This window comes from Triticum dicoccoides, chromosome 2B (assembly GCF_002162155.2).
Source record: "Triticum dicoccoides isolate Atlit2015 ecotype Zavitan chromosome 2B, WEW_v2.0, whole genome shotgun sequence".
Classification (NCBI taxonomy): Eukaryota; Viridiplantae; Streptophyta; class Magnoliopsida; order Poales; family Poaceae; genus Triticum; species Triticum dicoccoides.
In genome coordinates this window covers 51366332-51382431 of record NC_041383.1, presented here as the reverse complement: position 1 = coordinate 51382431, position 16100 = coordinate 51366332, and the positions used below count along the sequence as shown (strand labels likewise).

At 44.4% G+C, this 16100-nt stretch overlaps 1 long non-coding RNA gene across 2 annotated transcripts; it reads right to left on the bottom strand.

The window, feature by feature from the left end:
• Positions 1–6573: 6573 nt before the first annotated feature.
• LOC119362071 lies at positions 6574–8894 on the bottom strand. 2 transcript variants are annotated; one of them, XR_005173106.1, is made up of 4 exons: positions 8559–8894; positions 7707–7980; positions 7036–7630; positions 6574–6962 (listed from the first exon to the last, which is right to left on the bottom strand). It is a non-coding gene; the product is annotated as an uncharacterized LOC119362071 (long non-coding RNA). The 2 variants fall into 2 exon arrangements; XR_005173105.1 differs by having other exon boundaries at positions 7036–7980.
• Between the last annotated feature and the right edge of the window lie 7206 nt (positions 8895–16100).

Below are 16100 nucleotides of genomic sequence, written 5' to 3'. Positions count from 1 at the left end.
CCGCATCAGCCTCTGCCCGTCGTGCTCGAAGGTGGTTGCGCAAGCTTTTGGGTGAACTTGGCAGCCCTGTGTAATCTGGTTATTTTTGTGTTCATAGATAATTGTCAGATTATTGAACGATTGATTGTCAAACTACTAGTAAACACAAGTGAAGATTTTGCCTATGCCTTGTAATTAGTTGTTTTCGGAGGGTTCTTTGTGTAAAGTTTCAGGTTCTCTGTAACTCGACCTACAATGAATGAAAGGTAGCATGGCCGTGTCGAACCCAGAATCTATGTGAGCTAAACTTGCTCTCTTTGATTTGATGTTCATTTGTCCGGCGAGAAGCTCTGCTCTGACGTCATTTTAAAAAAATGCAAAACAGTCTTTGCCGTCTGTACTTTAGTCTAGATGACAGCAAAGAACAAGTTTTGACTGACGGCAAAGAACGCGTTTTTGCCGTCTGTTATTTTTGCGGCAGACGGCAAATCTATAGTTGGCTGACGGCAAAGTCTTTGCCGTCTTCCCGATAAAAAGCTGACGGCAAAGTATTCTTTGCCGACTGAGTTTGCCGTCTGCTTCCTGACGGCAAAATCTTTGTCGTCTAGATTTAGGTCTTTGCCATCTGTGATCCACAGACGGCAAATTATCTGTTTCCTGTAGTGGCTGCGCCTTAAGTAGTCTTCTGCCTGTTGGTGGTTGGGCCGCTAACCCAGTCAGGGCCTGTTACTCGGGTATTGGGCCTCCGGTTATGGACGGGCCGGCTTTGTACCCCTTCCTGGCCCTCGCCACTCTGCTCTTGCAGGCCTGTAGCTGGAGTGTTGCTGACAGGGACCCCCTACCCGAGATCCGTCGGTTTTGACACCGACATTGGTGCTTTCATTGCGAGTTGAACTGTGTCGTCACGATAAGGCTTGATGGCTCCTTCAATCATCTTCAACAACGAGGTCCAGGAGGAGGTTTTCCTCCCGGACAGATCTTCCTATTCAGCGGCTTCGCACCGCGGGCCAATTCGCATGGCCATCTGGAGCAGATCGATAGCTACGCCCCTGGCCACCAGGTCAGGTTTGGAAGCCTAAACTACACTGCCGGCATCCGCGGAGACTTGATTTTCGACGGATTCGAGCCCATGTCAGGTGCGCCGAACTGTCCCGATGACCATGACTTAGATCTGCCATCGGACACTATTCGAGGGATCGCGCCTGCGGCTGCCCCGGGAATTAATCCGGAGCAGATTGCACCATCCAAGGACGGGTGGATGGACCCCGCCACGGAGGCCGCACACTCATCAGCCTTGGAGCTGAACATGCATTCCACCTCCTAAGAGGTCGGTACCATTGGACCCTCGGACTCGTCTCCGGCTACAGGATCCGAACCGCGTACACCCGTGCCTACCGAATCTGATTGGGCACCGGTCATGGAGTTCACCTCCGCGGATATCTTTCAGCGCTCGCCCTTGGGCGATGTGCTAAAATCATTAAGGTCTCTCTCTTTGTCAGGAGACTCTTGGCCGAATTATATCCGGCTCGAGTGGGAAGCGGACGATGAAGAAATTCGTTCCCCACCCATCACCCACTTAATAGCCACTGTCGATGACTTAACCGACATGCTCGACTTCGACTCTGAAGACATCGACAGTATGGACGACGATGCGGGAGATGAACAGGAACCACCGCCTATAGGGTGCTGGACAACCACCTCATCATATGATATATATATATGGTGGACACCCCCAAAGAAGGCAATGGCGATGAGGCAACGGAGGATAAAACCCAGGAGAAACAATCTAGGCACCGGTGTCATAGGCGCCGCTCTAAGCCCCGCCACAGCAAAAATAGGGATACCGGCACAAGAGATGACAACAATCCGGATGGTGCCGAAGATGAAAACAATCCTGCCAAGCCAGGCTTCGAGCAGGCCGAGCAGGAAGATGGGCAAGCTAGCCCTAAGGAACATGCAACAGATGGAGAATCAGAGGATGATAACTACATGCCTCCCTCCGAACACGAAGTGAGCCTGGGCGACAAAGAATTCATCGTGCCTGAGGATCCCGTCGTGCATGAGCGCTTCAAGCGCCGGCTTATGGCCACTGCAAAAAGCCTGAAGAAAAATCAACAACAACTTCAAGCTGATCAAGATAACTGATAGATGGACCGAGGTCCTGGCTGCCGAGGAATACGAACTCGAGCGCCCTACCAAAAGTCGCAGGTTGCTACCCCAACTCGAGGAGGAGGCGTTAAAGCCCACACTACCAGCGCATGATGCGGCTGACCGGCCACCCCGTGGCCGAGACAAAGCGGCGTACAAGCCCGAAGTCCAGACCACACCCCGTCGCCAAACAAGCAAAAACACGAAGGCCGGGGGCTACACGAAGGACCTGCGAGACGTATTAGAAAACAAAGCAGGACAGTCAAGATCGATATACGGATCATGGGGGCGTGCCCCAACGCGTGACGATGACCGTCACGCCGGATTTACCAACAAATTCGGCCGGACCGAATACAATGTAGCCCGGCACAGAGCCGCCGCACACCCCCAATGCTTCACTGACGAAGTAATGGATCATGAATTCCCAAAAGGGTTTAAACCCGTAAACATTGAATCATATGATGGTACTACAGACCCTGCGGTATGGATAGAAGATTTCTTCCTCCATATTCATATGGCCCGCGGAGACGATCTACACGCCATCAAATACCTCCCACTAAAACTCAAGGGACCAGCTCGGCATTGGCTGAATAGCTTGCCAGCAAACTCCATCGGGAGCTGGCATAACCTGGCAGACGCATTCCTTGACAACTTTCAGGGCACTTATGTGCGACCACCGGATGCTGATGACCTAAGTCACATAACACAACAGCCCGGAGAGTCAGCCAGGAAATTTTGGACACGGTTCCTAACTAAAAAGAACCAAATTGTCGACTGTCCGGATGTCGAAGCCCTAGAGGCCTTTAAGCATAACATGCGTGACGAGTGGCTTGCCCGACATCTCGGCCAAGAAAAGCCAAATTCCATGGCTGCCCTCACAACACTCATGACCCGTTTCTGTGCTGGCGAGGATAGCTGGTTGGCTCGTAGCAACAACACAACAAGCAATCCTGGCACATCAAAAGCCAGGGATAGCAACGACAAACCACGGCGCAACAAATATAAGCGTCGCAAAAACAGTGATAATGTCGAAGACACGACAATAAATGCCGGATTCAGTGGCTCCAAGTCCATCAGCGGAAAAAGCCATTTAACAAAATCAATTCAGGCCCGTCCAGTTTGGACCGCATACTCGACCGTCCATGCCAAATTCACGGCACCCCGGGAACACCAGCCAATCATACCAACAGAGAATGCTGGGTCTTCAGACAAGCCGGCAGGTCAAGTGCCGAAAACAAGGGGAAGGGGTCTCAAAGCGACAACGACGACGAGGAGCCCCGGTCACCGAAAACGGGAGGACAGAAGAAATTCCCTCCCCGGGTGAAAATGGTGAATATGATACACGCAACCTATATTCCGAAGCAGGAGCGTGAACCAAGGGACACCTATGCAATAAAGCTAGTCGCCCAAAACTCAACCCATGGTCCTCTTGTCCGATCACTTTCGATCAAAGGGACCATCCTACCAGTATCCATCATGGCGATTCAACTGCATTGGTCCTCGACCCCATCATCGACGGATTCCACCTCACACAAGTCCTCATGGACGGTGGCAGCAGCCTGAACCTGCTCTATTAGGATACGGTGCGCAAAATGGGCATCGATCCCTCGAGGATCAAACCCACAAAAACCACTTTAAATGTGTCATGCTAGGTGTAGAGGCCTGTTGTACGGGCTCAGTCACACTGGAAGTGATATTTGGATCTCTGGACAGTCACCGTACCGAAGAGTTACTCTTCGAGATCGTCCCCTTTCGCAGTGACTATCGGGCCTTGCTCAGACGAACCGCGTTTTCTCGGTTCAACGCAATGCTGCATTATGCCTACCGTAAACTCAAGATGCCTGGTCCGCACGGCGTCATCACGGTTAATGGCAGGGCCGAACTACCCCTCACTGCCGAAGAATCTACCACCGCTTTAACAATAAGAGCAACGAATGGCACCTCCCAATCGAGCCTTAAGTCGACGACCAAGCTCATGGACTCTGTCAAAGAAGTCCGAACTACTGCGCGGCAGGATAGCCCGGCCCATCCGGAGCTTAACGAAAAATACTCCGACAAAACTTAAGACAAGCCACATACTGCGGCTCAACCGCTCGGTGGCGAAAAACCATTTCTTGCATTTTCTTCGCAGGTCCACCTTTTTGTGTAGGACAGGACGGATGGCGTTGAAACAACGCGAGCACGTAAGGGAATCGTCAGATACTCTCCTCTTTGATCATCCGAATATACTCCGGATCCGCATACAACCTCCTCCCGCCTGGTCTCAGGAGGTTCCACAGTCATATTTCTTTTTATCACATTACCTGTACTCATACGCTTAGACGTATTACTCAAAATACAACATGTGAGTTCATATGATGCTAGTCTGCTGTTATTTCTTATTAAAACTCTTTTGTTATAAGGCAGCTGCTTATCGCGATATGCCTTAGTATGCCAGGGGCTTCATTATACCCATATTACGGCAAAAAAGTCTGAACACCTTCGCGGCAGTTCGGCACCCCGAACTTATAGCATTATATGCATCAGCTCCGAATCATGTCTTGGGTCAATAGTTGGGTTTGCCCAGCTCCTATGTTTTGGTATCTTACGTTCCGCTATATCGGCTAAGGTAGCGCTAGGAGAATTACTGCGATTGTGTCCCGGTTCTTCCGGACGAGCACCTCAGTAGAGAAAGCCGAAAACTAATTGTCATGATGCAGCAAGAGCTGGTCAGCTGTTCGAGAGGTTGTCAATTCTTTAAGGATTTCTTCCGCATATTGCTATAACCAATGCAGCGTGCGAAGGATCGGGTTTTCTTTCGATCAGGAACTTATAGAGCCCCTCGTGCGGTCTTCCGAACACCAGGGGCTTGATGACCTGCAAGTATACGTGATAGTTGTAGCCTCTTTCGATAAGTAAGAGTGTCGAACCCAACGAGGAGCTAAAGGTAGAACAAATACTCTCTCAAGTCCTATGGGCCACTGATACGACTCTATGCACGCTTGACGTTCGCTTTACCTAGAACAAGTATGAAACTAGAAGTACTTTGTAGGTGTTGTTGGATAGGTTTGCAAGATAATAAAGAGCACGTAAATAAAAGCTAGGGGCTGTTTAGATAAAGAAGCAATAAAGTAAATATAGCGAGTGTGGAAAAGTGGTGGTAGGAGTTGTGAAATTGTCCCTAAGAAATTGACTACGTTACTATACCGATAGCAAGTTTTATGTGGGAGAGGCATAAGCTAATATACTTTCTCTTCTTGTATCATTTAAATACATTAAAACTAAGCACTTTTCCAGCCCGCTCAGGCCGTCAACGATTTTGGCCTTTAGATCTCGCCGTTCGGACATTTCTGGCCGTTCGACCAACTCAACTTTGTGAACTGGGCCACTCGTCCTTAAGGGCAGCTACTCCGGGAGAAATATCTGAAGTCTGTGGTTAACTGGGCCTCCACCCATTCCGCATTGCAGGCTTCCAGCCCATTCTCGCAGCGTCTCGTCCCCTTCCCCGACACCGTCGCCGTTGAAGGGATCTCAGGCAGCAGTGCCCTTCCCTCCTCTTGCTCGCTCATTAACAATCGGAACCCGGCGACGATCTCCTCCGCCCCTCTGCACCGCGCCCCATGGCAACCCAAGCCTTTCGTCTCCGTAGTCAATGATTTTGGCCTTTAGATCTCGCCGTTCGGACATTTCTGGCCATTCGATCAACTCAACTTTGCGAACTGGGCCACTCGTCCTTAAGGGCAGCTACTCCGGAAGAAATATCTGAAGTCTGTGATTAACTGGGCTTCCACCCATTCCGCATTAAAGGCTTCCAGCCCATTCTTGCAGCGCCTCGTCCCCTTCCCCAACACCGCTGCCGCTGAAGGGATCTCAGGCAGGGACTGGGATCAGGTGACATGCCTACAGCATGTCACGCTGCAACATGCGGCCTCCCATCCGCCCTCCAATCTCCGTCCAATGTTCCACAGCGATCCAAGGCAAAAAAAAATCCCTGACGATCAGATTACACAGGGGAAATGCATCAAACTACTGTTTTTAGAGTTTGTTCAATAGAATCACCAACTTTTCAGTCATTGTACATTACAAAACAGCAGCTATATTTTTTTACCGAATTTGCATAAATTAAATTTCAAACTTAGATATACAAAAAAACAAAAAAAAATTGTATGCAAACAGCAGTTATATAGCAACAAAAACAGCAGTAATTTAACAATACAAATTAAGTACCACTTGATTGAAATTCAGTATTAAATTTCAAACTTAGCTATAAAAAACAAAAAAAACTGTATGCAAACAGCAGTAATATAGCAACAAAAACAACAGTAATTTAACAATACAAATTCAGTACCACTTGATTGAAATTCAGTATTAAATTTCAAACTTAGCTATACAAAAAAAACTGTATGCAAACAACGGTCATATAGCAACAAAAACAGCAGTAATTTAACAATACAAACTAAGTACCACTTGATTGAAATTCAGTGCCACTTGCTTGTAATTCAAAAGGTCAATACATTCAAATTCAGTACCACTTGCTTGTACACTTAGGCTACAAAATAATATAGTTAACCCCATACTACTATAGTTAACCATGTCCAAAATACTACTGTATCTAACAAGTTCCATGCTAGAACAGATAATCATCATCATCACCACCATGTACAAAATATTATCTAAGGAGCTTCCATGCTAGAACAGATTATCATGGTCAGCCGTCAAGAGTTGGGTGAAACTCATAATATTATTGCACTCTTGAAGCACCAAATTTACTTCTTTGTTGTTGTCATACTTCTCCACTTCTACTTGAGGCTGCACACCATCTTTTTTCTTTTGTTGTCATCCTTCTTCCTTTGTGGCTAAGAACAAAAATCACTGTAATTAGATAACAAATGAGCAATAACAACATATCATGTACCAATTGCAACTTACCTTTTCTCCCTGTTTTGTTGGTCCTTTAGTTACTCTGTGCTTCCCCTTGAGTAACTTGTCAAGCCAATTTTTCTTTCTCCTTAAGTTCTTTGACTGAACCTCTTTTTTGTTCAGCCGTGCAGATCTAAGCAACTCATCTACTTACTGCACATTTGGGTCAACATTCTCTTTGTCTTTACATAGTTCATTCATGGCACTAGTGGATGCATTGAGTAAATCATGTATATGCGGAGCGGCGGAATCAAGTGCATTATCCAATAGAATACAACATTGTGGAGAGTTGGCTGCTTTTTGTGCCATTTTGTGAAATTTATGAGACAAATCCTTGTATCGAAGTTCAGCTTCCATTTTTGGATTTTCTACCACATTCCTTCCTTGTCTATCTTGAATACTTCCATTGCGAGCTTCTCTAGTCCACCTCTTCAAGACATAATGTGCCGGCAATGTCTTTATGTTCATCAAATCAAGCACTTTTAGACCATGTGCACACAAGATTCCTGTTCTATTGAACATCCCACAACTACATGAAACCGTTTTGGTCAAAGGATCACCTACCACTATGCGCTCCTCCTCAAACTGTAAATCTCCATGCAACCTCGCAATAGCAACAACAAATCTGTTATTTCCATCCAATACTCTACAACATGCAGCCGTTGATCTTTCATACTCACCTTGGAAAGCCTCAAAAATAATCGGAGTGTATACTTCGCTTGCTTCCACCAACATAGGAGTTTTTCCTTCGATGGCCTTCATTGGAACAAACAAACCAGCGTGAAGTAATCACACCATCACATCTGCTTTTGATTGTGGATCTTTTCCTCACATCAAAGCCGATGTGACCCCCCATAATCTACCCAAAACTCCCAAGCCTCTTCCGATTCTCTGAACCTCATACCAACTTTGGGTGTCCTCTTTCCAATTTCTGCCATTGCACAACACTTAATTCTGCCAAACGAAAACAAAGTATATAAATTAGTGGACTGCAATCTTATCGGTTCCGGTAGCAAGGATGGTACAACATGTCAAGACATATCTGTATATACATGTCAGGATGGTACAACAACTCATGTATAAAAGATAAATTACTCACACTCACACTGAATATGATGATTCAGTATGCCATCTAGTTTACATAGGAAAAATGATGGATCCAGAGTTTATCCATCCTTAAACTTTTGTTGTGGCGTTGCTAAACAGATATCACATATATATTTTTCCTTCACAAATAAAGAGACCGAGGGATAGATTTAATTACAGTGGACGCTACACCAAGGCTTCAGTCAACTATGTCCAGGAGAGGGCACAAAAAGGTGTAGTGTTTCCAATCTACGGAGTAATCTGCAGTATACTAGGAGAGGGCACACGTAATTTAACTTGTTTTGGTGCAGCGGTGATATTGATGCAAAGTCATAGAACTACACATATCATCAGTTAATTCTGAAACGAAACTAACCCAAACCGTGCTAACTCTGAACCCAAACTACACAGGCATCAAACTGATGTGAAGGAAGAGGAGAGACAACCTGGGAAACCGGACGTGGTGGTCAGGGTGGCGCTCCTCCGTGGACCGCGGCGGCAAGTTGCTGCTACCCGGCGCACAGCGACGCTCTTCTAGTTCCCCGGCGACTCGGCGGAGCTGGTTCCCGCGGGGGCTCGGCGGCGCTGATTACCGCCGCGGCGAGGCGGAGCGCTTCACTGGGGCGGCGGCAGCGCGACCCTGCGGGTCCTCCTCGGCGGCGGCGCGACCCTACCTATCCTTTGCGGCGGCAACTCTCGGCGCCAATCTCCCCTTTCTCCGCCACAAATTGGTTCCGAGCGGGCAGAACCACCGCGACTTGGTCCAAGTCTGATCGCCAAGGATTTTTTTTGCCTTGGATCGCTGTGGGTCGTTGGATGAAGATTGGAGGGCGGATGGGAGGCCGCATGTTGCAGCGTAGGCATGTCACCTGATCCCAGTCCCTCAGGCAGCGGCGTCCTTACCTCCTCTTGCTCGCTCATTAACAATGGCGACGATCTCCTCCGCCCCTCTGCACCGTGCCCCATGGCAACCCAAGCCTTTCGTCTCCGCAGAAAAAATCTCTTCGCTCGATACAGAGGAACTGGCCAGGCTGGGGAGTGAGGGAGGGGATTTGTGCGTGCTGGGTTGCGGAGGGGGTTCGATTCGACGAGCCTGGGGCACGGGGGCGGGCGGACGGGCCACTGGACATGCGCCCACTGGCCGGCATCGACGACGGCGGGGACGCACGCGCAACGCGGCATCCCGAGTTGACGCCCATGGAGCGCGTTGAGCAGGTGCGTCTGTCTTCCTCCTCAGCTCTGATCTCCTTCGTTGTCTAAATTCTGCCAATCTCCCCTCCTTTGAAAATCCCCTCTTTTGGATCTCCTCTGCTAGCGCCTCTACGAGTACAGATTTATTGCTCATCGCATCGTTTTTTCTGTTGTTAAATTAAGGTTGTTCTATTTGTTATACAATTTCCATTTGCAGCAATTATTAACTTCATGATTTTTCACTGGTTGACAGGATTTGGCCGCATTTTTATTGATCTTCCCTGAATTTATCCTTCTCCTGTTTCCATTAGTTCACATGACACTTAGAAGGTAAATTCTGGGTTCCATGTATATGATTGAAGTTGTTACATGCACGGTAGCTATTTACATTGTACTATAAATCTGCAGGTTAGGATCGTAACTTTCAAAATTGTACTTTCTGAAAGTGTTGACTTCTTGGGTTGCTGATATATGTCAGTGAAATCGGAGGCGCCACTACAAACACAAAACAATGATTTTCTGTAGGAGATTATAAGCAGGTTTGTCTATAAGGCCAAGTTAACGGTAACTACTGTTAATGCCATATATTCCTAATAGACAAACCTGCTTATAGACAGTGGATGTTCCTTTTGGCACTTCTTGTGCTTATAGATAGTGGAGTACTAATTAGGTTCTGCACCACTTTGCAGGTCACTCACAAGGCAGTGGGTGTTGCTTTTGGCATATTTGATCCTGTCCATGTTAGATATGTAAGTAAAACATTACTGTATGTGAAAATTGAATGGTGAAATTACCATGCAATCAAATTTAAGACGTTTCATTTATCAGCCTCTCACCCAATTTTTCCTTTAATCTTGTATAAGATTTTTTTGTGCGGTATTATAGTGCCTTCATTACATTATGAATAATTTCACGCAAGAAAGTTTGAAGAGGCTGTTGTTGCTCGCTCACTACTTCATGCATGCTTGAAACACCTGCACTGATACTATCCCGTTGCCGAGTCAAATGTTCGAAGGTAACGTTCTTATCTCACTTTTGGTGTGGCTTCTCCAATTTTGTTAGACATAAATACTATCTAATGGCAAAACACAACTGTCTGCAGACTAATATAAGACATTTATTGATAAAGGAAGAAAACACAAAATTCAGCGAGGATTATCTTTGCAAATTCACTATGAGCATATAGAAAGTTTGACAGAACCACATGGTCTAAGATAAGAGCACAACAGTAATTTAAGTGCACAAGTATATCTTTGTCTTATAATGTGTGTACTAACCATGCATGTAAGGATGTGTTTTCTCCAGTGGCACACATACATTACATATCTTTAGTTATTGCGCTTATGGCCACCTAAAATGATTAGGTGTGTATAAATTTCTTGTCATTGGCTCACTGCTAATCATATATATTTGTTTTTCAGTGTTACAAACAAATGTGAGGGAGATGATGATCCATGTATTGCCATGTAACATAGTGTCTTCTACCATATGCCGTGTGCCATTTTGACACGTAAACTATATGAATTTCTGTTGGGCCTGGACAATTAAAATAACTTTCTGTGATTAATTCAATATATAGTATGAAATTTGTGTGGATAGGTAACTGCAGCTGCTCTTGTGCTACAACTCACCATGGTGACTGGTGCTTCACTATGATCATGCAACCAGATTGTGGTCGCCTCCCTGGCTTCCTCATGTTGGACGATCGAGGTGAACCATGCCTCTCACAGCCTCACTTCTAAGTTGATTATCTTAGTCGTGTTTGAAGAAATTAGTAGGGATGAAAGTGGAGTGGAAACATTCCGTTTTTCCGAAGGAAAAATGGAAACAGAGGGAAAATATGGAAACGGAAATGGAAATTTGCAAAACGGAAGTGGAAATGGAATGTTTTTATGCGGAAACGGAAACAAAAATGGAACGGTGTTTTCCGGTGGAACATGCATAGAAACGGAACTTTTCGTTTCCGTGAATATGGAATTTCCGTTTTGATCATAGACCTGTGGCTGCTTTGTAGCCCAACCACACCAAAAACACACAATGACACAATGAGTAGAATGGATCATTTGAGGCCCAACTTCTTCCACCACACATGTACTCAGCTTGATCCTATGTGCAATTGTCCAGTACTACTACAATACTACATAAGTTGTTAACACAATGATATTATTTTGTAGCCATGTTAATTAACAATTCAGTAAATTTGTTTGTGTTTGTGTGTATTTCTCTATGATTCAAAGGGGTTTTAAGTTCCGGTCAACACCCACTTATGTTTTCGTGTCTGCTTTGTATTCGCTCCGTGTCCGTTTATGGTAGTATCTGTTTCCGCATTCATTTCCGGGGTTTCTGTATTCGTTTCCGCTTCTGCAAAAGAATATGAAAACAAATGTGGTAGCACTCAGTTCTGTCCGTTTCCGCTGCATTTTCATCCCTAGAAATTAGCATAGGTGTTTTGTAGAATGTTGTGGAACCAGCGCAGATGATGAAGGTTGTTAAGAATTTTTTATATAATTTGCATTTAACCTTTGCTCAAATAAAGAACTATTATTAAATGTGATTCCAATTATATGAGTAACAACAAATGGCTTCATTATTATTTACCGTGTCTAACTATGTACTACCTCAACTCCTAAACATAAGACATTTGGGCATTTTAATTTAAACTGCCAAAACGTCATATATTTAGCAATGGAGATAGTATATGCTAATAACAGTAGTTACTAGATGTCAGCCAAATAAATTCATCCACAGATCGGTTGAGCATCACTGGGTTTATTTTTATTAAATATTTATATTATTCTTTACTCGAGACCAATGCTGCTGCGACCCTAAGTGCTGGTGATTTCTGTACATATACTGAACCAACTAAAGCTGACATTGATTATGTAGCTTCTTCCTTGGTAAGAATAATGTGCGCTCATCTTTGCATAGTTTGTATATAGTTAAGTTTGTAATGTACATGACCAAATGGGGCCACATTTCTCACCAAATAGTATTTGTATTGTCTTGCACTGTTATTTATAAAAAATTTCATTTGTATTGATCTGAACAGAAAGGTCACGGTTGCATTTTGGATCTGTATGTGTAGTACTTCCACTGATCTTTTTTCCTCTACAAATATACAGGGCACAAGCATTGGGAGTATTGAATGCACCAACAGTTGAAGGAGCTCATCCATCCACTGAGAGCATTGCAGTATCCACGTCTACTTTAGTTGCATCAGATACTTCATCCTTTAATTGTATTGCCAATGTCACTTACATATATGTAACTAAGAGAAATTAGCACTTTGTAAGGATGTCACACTATTACTATTTCGACGTGTTTCGCTGAGAAGCTTTGCCAAGATTAGTATAGTGATCAGTTTTATGGAATGCCATTTGTTCACTTTCCTTGTACGGTCACCTCTTGGAACATTCATGGTCATGAAATGCCTATGTTGTATATTTATGATCCAATTCATGAGATGCTAGGAAAAACTTGTACATGGAACTAAGAGGATGGTAAATATGACCGGAAAATATACAAGATGATAGCTATATAAAATAATAAATATTAGCATAGGCATATAAGTTCTTTCACTAAAAATAGGAAATCAATTTTTCCATGTCTATCTATTTGTAAAATTACTATCACTCTATTGAAAATTAAATGGGCGCAGCAACGCGCGCCAATCATGATCTAGTATGCACTTATGATTGGAACTCTAGCAAGCGTCCGCAACTACTAAAGATTCATTAAGGTAAAACCCAACCATAGCATTAAAGCATCAAGTCCCCTTTATCCCATACGTAACAATCCCCTTACTCGGGTTTATGCTTCTGTCACTCAAGCAACCCACTATAAGCGAATCATGAACGTATTGCAACACCCTACAGCGGGAATCCCTCACGCTTGCGCGACACAGAGGGCACAATAGGACAGCAACATAACCACAAGCAAATTAAACCAATCATAGCAATTCATCAATCACCGATAGGACAACGAAAATCTACTCAGACATCATAGGATGGCAACACATCATTGGATAATAATATGAAGCATAAAGCACCATGTTCAAGTAGAGGGTACAGCGGATTGCGGGAGAGTGGACCGCTGGATATAGATGGGGGAAGATGATGGAGATGTTGGTGAAGATGATGGAGGTGTTGGTGAAGATCGTGGCGATGATGATGGCCCCCGACAGCCCTCCGGAGCCACCGGAAGCAAGGGGGAGAGAGGCCCCCTTCTTCTTCTTCTTCTTCCTTGACCTCCTCCCTAGATGGGAGAAGGGTTTCCCCTCTAGTCCTTGGCTCCCATGGCTTGGGAGGGGCGAGAGCCCCTCCGAGATTGGATCTATCTCTCTGTTTCTGCGTTCTGGAATTCTGCCCTGGCACCGTTTCCTTTATATCTGAAGATCCGTAACTCCGATTGGATTGAAACCTTTGCGCAGATCGTTTTCCAAAAATTAGCTTTCTTGCGGCCAAATAAGGGAATCAACCTCCTTGCGGGTGGCCCGCGAGGCTGGGAGCGCGCCCACTTTAAGTGGGCGTGGGCCCATATCTCGTGGCCACGTCGGGCATCGTCTCGCGTTGATTCTTCCACCCAAAAATCACAAATGTTCCAAAATAATTCTTTGTCCGTTTTTATCCCGTTTGGACTCCGTTTGATATGGGGTTTCTGCGAAACATAAAACATGCAACAGACAGGAACTGGCACTGGGCACTGGATCAATATGTTAGTCCCAAAAAATAGTATAAAAAGTTGCCAAAGGAATATGAAAGTTGTAGAATATTGGCATGGAACAATCAAAAATTATAGATACGACGGAGACTATCAGCATCCCCAAGCTTAATTCTTGCTCGTCCTTGAGTAGGTAAATGATAAAAAAGATATTTTTTATGTGGAATGCTACCTAGCATAATCTTGATCATGTGTCTAATCATGGCATGAATATTAAGATACGAGTGATTCAAAGCAAAAGTCTATCATTTGACATAAAATCAATAATACTTGAAGCATACCAACCAAGCAATTATGTCTTATCGAAATAACATAGCCAAAGAAAACTCATCCCTACAAAATCATATAGTCTGGCTATGCTCCATCTTCATCACACAAAGCATTCAAATCATGCACAACCCCGATGACGAGTCGAGCAATTGGTTCATACTTTTTAACGTCCTTCAGCTTTTTCAACTCTTACGCAATACATGAGCGCAAGCCATGGACATGGCACTATCGTGGTATATGGTGGTGGTTGTGAGGACAAAAAGGGAGAAGATAGTCTCACATCAACTAGGCGTATCAACGGGCTATGGAGATGCCCATCAATAGATATCAATGTGAGTGAGTAGGGATTGACATGCAACGGATGCACTAGAGTAAATATATGAAAGCTCAACAAAAGAAACTAAGTGGGTGTGCATCCAACTTGCTTGCTCACGAAGACCTAGGGCATTTTGAGGAAGCCCATCATTGGAATATACAAGCCAAGTTCTAAAATGAAAAATTCCCACTAGTATATGAAAGTGAAAGCATAGGAGACTCTCTCTATGAAGAACATGGTGCTACTCTGAAGCACAAGTATGGTAAAAGGATAGTAACATTGCCCCTTCTCTCTTTTTCTCTTATTTTTTCTGGTGGGCTTCTTTGGCCTCTTTTTTTATTTGGGCTTCTTTGGCCTCTTTTATTTTTCATAAAGTCCGGAGTCTCATCCCGACTTGTGGGGGAATCATAGTCTCCTTCATCCTTTCCTCACTGGGGCAATGCTCTAATAATGATGATCATCACACTTTTATTTACTTACAACTCGATATCTCGAACAAAGATATGACTCTATATGAATGCTTCCGGCGGTGTGCCGGGATGTGCAATGATCTAGCATAGCAATGACATCAAAAACGGACAAGCCATGAAAACATCATGCTAGCTATCTTACGATCATGCAAAGCAATATGACAATGATGGAACATGTCATAATAACAGAACGGTGGAAAGTTGCATGGCAATATATCTCGGAATGGCTATGGAAATGCCATAATAGGTAGGTATGGTGGATGTTTCGAGGAAGGTAAATAATGGGTTCATGATACCGGCGAAAGTTGCACGGCACAATAGAGGCTAGCAAAGTGGAAGGGTGAGTGTGCGCATATCCATGGACTCACATTAGTCATAAAGAACTCATATACTTATTGCAAAAGTCTACTTAGCCCTCGAAGCAAAGTACTACTATGCATGCCCCTAGGGGGATAGATTGGTAGGAAAAGACCATCGCTCGTCCCCGACTGCCACTCATAAGGAAGACAATCAAAAAACACTTCATGCTCCAACTTCGTTACATAACGGTTCACCATACGTGCATGCTACGGGACTTGCAAACCTCAACACAAGTATTTCTCAATTTCACAATTACTCAACTAGCACGACTCTAATATCACCACCTTTATATCACAAAACTATTGCAAGGAATCAAACATATCATATTCAGTGATCTACAAGTTTATGTAGGATTTTATGACTAACCATGTGAATGAGCAATTCCTATCATCTCTCTAAATAGATATAAGTGAAGCAAGAGAGTTTAATTCTTTCTACAAAAGATATGCCCCCGCTCTAACAAATATAAGTGAAGCAAAAGAGCATTCTACAAATGGCGTTTTTCTACGTGAAGAGAAACAGGCAATCCAAACTTCAAATGATATAAGTGAAGCACATGAAGCATTCTATAAAGCCATACTCAAAAGATATAAGTGAAGTGCAATGAGCATTCTATAAATCAACCAAGGACTATCTCATACCAGCATGGTGCATAAAATAAA